General features: G+C 35.2%; 1 long non-coding RNA gene across 2 annotated transcripts in view; it reads left to right on the top strand.

Moving 5' to 3' along the window:
- Positions 1-210: 210 nt before the first annotated feature.
- LOC112643813 (uncharacterized) overlaps positions 211-6000 on the top strand; it is a 43052-nt gene continuing 37262 nt past the window's right edge. For both annotated transcript variants that reach the window (XR_004812173.2, XR_004812172.2), the window contains exon 1: positions 211-345. This is a non-coding gene — a long non-coding RNA (uncharacterized LOC112643813). The remainder of the gene's footprint in view (positions 346-6000) is intronic.

Below are 6000 nucleotides of genomic sequence, written 5' to 3'. Positions count from 1 at the left end.
AAGATATATGAATTGGAATAGGTTAGGTAAAACTCCAACTGCAGGGGTTTAAAACTAAAAATGATTTGTCTGTTGTATTCTAAACTTCCACTATAGTAGTTAGGGGACAAGCTCCTGTAGTCACTCAAGGAGCCTGTAAAACATTCCAAGATTCTCTTAAACTGTGTAATCTGAAAACATTCCTCAGTTGCCAAGGCAGGAAGAGAGAGCTAGAAGGCCACAATTTTTTAATGTTAGTTGATTAGTGATACATTTCAGCTGATTAGTGACACATGCCACTTCATTTCAGAGAATATTGGATGGAATGAGGCCCTTGGTCATGCCTAACCGCACTAACTAGAACAGGTAGTTAGCAGCTGCAATGTTTGTTGAACACTGCTGTCTTTTCTGGAGAACTTAATAGTGCTGAGCAGATGCTTTTGAAAAACAAAGCCTGTAGCTATGTTTTTATGCTGTTAAAAATACTTTTCTGATGGAAAATACACTTAGCTACTTGAATCATAGGAAGGGCAAAGGATACTAAAGAAATTATAAAATATATATTTGGTTAAATCCCAAAATCATAAACCAATGTATACATAACAGGATGTTATATTGGAATATGTAACTACGATACCAAGGGATAATAGATATCCGGTAGCAGTATGTGTGTGAAATGAGTTAGACCACCTAGAGATCTTGAAAAAATATGAAAACAAACTGTTTACATGACTTCACACACTTTCCTTCTGTTAAGGGTAAAATGTTTTATAGGATGTAACTTTAGAGATAGCTGGGTTATGATTCCCATTATATCCAAAGTGGAGTGAAGTTTGGGGTGAATAGTGGGTTTCACTTTACCTCAAGTGAGTGGAAAGAGTCTTCAACTTGGAGAATTTCATATTTCCTTTATTTAGGATATTGGAAGGATGGCTCCCTAACTTATGCCCACAGAATGATAAGGGTGAGAACTAAGTTTCTTCCTTTTTAAAAATTTATTTATTTACAAGAGAGAGAGAGCAGTGAAAGAGAGAGAGAGCAAGAGAGAAAATACAAGCAGGGGGAGCAGCAGGGAGAAAGAGAGGGAGAGGGAGAAGCAGGATCCCCACTGAGCAGACAGCCTGAGGTAGAAGCTCGATCCCAGGACCCTGGGATTGTGACCTGAGCCAAAGGCAGATGCTTAACCACCGTCTGAGCTACCCAGGCAACCCAAGAACCAGGTTTCTAAGTGCTTGGCAATGTGGTGAAGTAGAGCTAGATGCATTAAGTGGATGGGACATTACAGTCAACTCCTCCGAAGTGTTGTATTTTTCTCTCTTCTGTAATATTAGAACTTCCATCTAGGCACATACCCATCCAAAATAAAAAGACTATACATTTCGGGCAGCCCGGATGGCTCAGCGGTTTAGCTCTTGCCTTCAGCCTGGGGCATGATCCTGGAGGCCCCGGGATTGAGTCCCCTGCAGGGACCTGCTTCTCCTTCTGCCTGTGTCTTTGCTTCTCTCTCTTTCTCTCTGTGTCTTTCATGAATCGATGAATAAAATCTTAAAAAAAAAAAAAAAGACTACATTTCCAAGCCCTCCTATAGCTGGATGCAATCATATGTTTAAGTTCTAGTTAACATAAAGGATGCAAGCAGGAAAGGTGGTGTGACAGCCTTAGGATAACTTCCTTGAGAATTGGTGCACACGAGACATTTCCTTGCCTTTCACCAACATGTTGCTGGATTAATAGGGGCTGTAATTTTAAGGCAATAATGTGTCTTTATTCCTCATGCCATATTTGTATGGAGTCATTATTTAGATATTTGCATGATATCCTAAGGAGAGAGAGCTGAAGCAGCCCTAATATTTTAGAGTCTCAGTCTCAGAGTACTAAACATTTTTTCAGTGTCTCACAGGGGTGCTGAAGGCAGGTACACAAATCCACAGAAGACCATCATAAACATGAGAGGGTAGGCTTTAGGAAAAAAGAACATGGGAATAGGTAGGATAGAGAAACTTCAGAGAAGTGGAGCAGTAATGTAAGCATGGTCTGAATATGTTCCCAGAATTTATATGTTGAAACCTACCCCCCAAGGTGTTGGTATTAGGAGCCAGATCCTGCTGGGGAGTGATTAGGTCAGAAGTAGGATTAGTGTCCTTATAAAAGAGGCCTGATCGAGCTCCCTTGGTCCCTTCTGCAATTTAAAGAAACAAGGAAGAGTCTGCCATTTGGAAGAGGGCCCTCACCCCATCATGCTGATGCTCTGATCTCAGACTTCCAGTCTCCAGGGCTGTGAGGAAACAAATTTCTGTTGTATATAAGCTACTCAGTCAATGGTATTTGTTATCACAGCCCAAATAGACCTAGTCACATGCCAAAGACTAAAGAGAAGGTGAAGTAATATATCTCACAGCTCACGCTACTAACTACTGGATATAGCTCCTGCCCCAATTATAAGGATAAAGTAATGAAATATGTTCTAAACAAAGGGAAATTCTGAAATGATTAAATTTAACTAGGAATTGAAGACCAAATTGAGTTCAGTATACAAACCTTTTTATTTTAAACCTGATTTTTTTTGTCCCATGATTTTTGTTGGTTTCATTGTTCTAAGAAAACTGAATTGTCTATGTACAGAAAAATCAAATTGAACCTCCTATTCAGAATGACCTCAGAAGGGAAATCATCTCTTAAAATGGCAAACATTAAATTGAAACATGACCTTGATTGGATTGTGGATCACTTGGTGAGTCAGTCAGGTTACCTGAACTTTTAATTCAAATAGAAAGCAGGAACCAAATTCTCAGACAGTGAAAAATGATATATCAAGTTGGCTGTGATCTTCTAATATGTAAGGATGAGAAAAGTGATGGATTTTTCTGAAATTCAATCAATGAAATATTATGAATATATCAAATGAAAGCATTTTTAATGTACTCTACCTTCAAAATCCTTTTTTTGGGAGGGAGGGGCAAGAGCTGCTCTACAAAAGCAACTTATGGAAATTAAAATATTTTTATCTTTCCAATTACCTGAATTGATTTTCCTTCCTAAACTGTAGTTACCAAGTAAGTTTATTTTTCTCCTACAATGATTTAGCTAACATGACTCCACGTATTGAATACATGGATCTGATTACCATGTTGAATCTTTTTGTCTTGACTTCTGCCTTCTTGAGATTGAATTCAATTTTATATTTGATTTTTAGAAGTCTTTATGACTCTAGGATCACTGTAGTTTTGCCTCCAAAGACAAAGTTTGTTCTAAGTTCTCTAGCAAACTAAATATAGCCCACTGCATTCAAAATACTTTTATTAAAACTATGTATTGTGTTACTATTTCATTTTAAAGCAGATTACTAGAACACCCTCTTGAAAGAGACAAAAAACAACTCTCAAGAGTGATCTTGAAGTTGATAAAAATATAAACCTGATCATTAATTTTAGCAAAATATTACCTGGTTACATAAATTTTCTTAACTATGTGTAGTTTCACATTAGGTATGAACTATTCAATCATTGCTGTTAATTTATAGGAAGCTCATATTAATTTATGTAATCAAATGTATTCATGAAATAAACACAAAAGCCATTTCATTGCAACTGTAATGCATCTAATTAATAAATGATTAAAGACTATTTCCATCTTGATGACAAATAGAAGAAAACTATAAAATGTGCATTAATGGATTTTACAAAATGTCTTTCCTGTATTAATATGCTAGCATATTTAATATACTTAATAGATGACTCATATATTAATATATTAAAATAAAATATGCTATATACATGTTTTATTAACTGACTTTGAATCTTGTGTCACTAGAAATATTTAAAGTACCTTTTTTGAACTATCACATTACTGCTTCAATATTCTGTGTTCACTTCTAACAAAGTAAAGAGATTTGGGACACTGAAGTGTGCCTTAAACTATATGGTTTTTAAAAAGAACTATAATTGCAGCTGACTAATAGATGATAGAAATAGATGTGTACATCTGTGTTCTATAAAAGTCATAACTCTACATATATTTTCAAAACAAAAAATGTGTTATACAATGTCTTTTACGGAGATTTAAAAAGATCTTTTGAAGGCCTTTTAAAAAATGTTTTAGAATGTCACTTTTTTGGCAAGGGGGAAGGTGACATACATCTGAGGAAAGTGAATGAAAATGATTTGCCAGCTTTCCTATCCACCTTATTGAAAAATTTTGCTATTTTCCCTGTTGTATCTATGAATACTTATTAAACATCTCAAATTTTGACTGCATTTTTATTGCATGTTTAAAGAAACTACTCAGAGTGCAAAATCCATGAAATAATTCCCGCAATGATTATGATAAAATTAAGCATTAGCAGTAAAGCTTAAAAACAATTTGATCACACGGGTTAGATAAATCTATCGTCAGTACCATCTAAAGTCAGTACCATCTAAGTCCACCCAGAAATGGGGTGGATTTCTCTGTTCCCACTACCAACATGCATTGAACACTTGCTTGGATCTCAAAGGAAACAAAGCAGAAGTTTGCAGTGAAGACAAGTGTCAATGGGACCAACAGGTAAGACAAAATAGAGTAAGGCTGCCTTAGCAGCTGGGGAAACAAAACTTCACCAAGGAGGAGCAGGAATTGGGAGTGGGGACATATCACTGCATCTCATTGACCATAATTGGTAAACCTTCTCTTTAACAAAGAGCACTGAGGTGTAAATATCCAAATTCACCAGTTTTTCCTTTCTTCTTATACATTGGAAGATCAGCACCAATCCAATGCCATTTTTCATTGTCAGAATGATTCTTTCAGGCTTTGTTTTGAATTCTAACTTTAAGTGAACCAGCTGACTCACTATTTGATCTGCGGCCCAAGTGAGATTATTTTTATATTCCATAATTTTATCAATTATAGTTGCAATGCTCTATGCTATTCCCAAGAAAGCACAAGTGCAAATATAGTGTTTTGTTTTAATCAGAGGTAATCAAGGAAACTTAGACAAGACACATTATTGTATCACCAAAAAAGGTTAAAGTGCCTAATTTTGCCTTCTGAAAGTATATATGTCTATGATGTTGCAATTAACATTTACTGTTTCCCTCTATGTGGATAGAAATTAATAAAGTCTATGATCTATTTTTTTTTCATTAAGAATCTTATTTCAAGTTCTAGATTATCTATTGCTGTTTACTAAACAATTGTAGTTTACCAAACTTTTAACATTGATGAAATGCACTACTTGACCTCTTTGTTAAATAATGTAATAGTTTTAATGACTGTGCATATTCATAAATATGCATTTAAATGTGGTCTATACATTTTAAATTTTTTATAAACATGCTTTCATCTGCATTAAAAAGAGCTTGTGGGGTGCCTGGGTGGCTTAGTGGTTGAGCCTCTGCTTTTGGCTCAGGTAGTGATCCCGCGGTGCTGGGAACCAGTCCCACATCAGGTTCCCTGCAGGGAACCTGCTTCTCCCTCTGCCTGTGTCTCTGCCTCTCTCTTTGGGTCTCTCATGAATGAAAAAAAAAAAAAGAACTTTAAAAAGAAAAAAAAAGGAGCTTGATAGTTTTGACAATAAATTACTTAACAGGAAAACAATTTTGAAAATTAGTTGTTTTGTCCAACTAATTCTAGCAGCAATATTTTATGTGTTGATGTTTCTCACTGTATTAAACTTATTGTTAAATCACCATTTCCTGGTTTTAAAATACTAATAGATATTTATAAAATAGATATCTATTTGTAAAAATTGTCTTGGCTACTTAAAATAATGTTTTATCATTGAGTGTTAGTGATGGTAATTTATTTTACCTAATATGTTTTTTCCCTAATATATTTTAAATGTCTTTCCTGTATCATCTTATGCAGTTTCAGAGAGCATCTGTTTGTACTCTTCCACAGACTTGCTGTGTATGGAGTATTTCTCTCTAGAGAAACACGTGATTAATTGATTTCACCTTCTCAACTAACAACTATGACTCACAGTATCATCTCCTGATGTGGCTCACTCTCACTTGACAGTCATACTGATCCAAAATTCTTTTA

The sequence above is a fragment of the Canis lupus genome, chromosome 1, assembly GCF_003254725.2.
Source record: "Canis lupus dingo isolate Sandy chromosome 1, ASM325472v2, whole genome shotgun sequence".
NCBI classification, from domain to species: Eukaryota; Metazoa; Chordata; class Mammalia; order Carnivora; family Canidae; genus Canis; species Canis lupus.
This window is presented reverse-complemented; position numbering and strand designations above follow the sequence as displayed.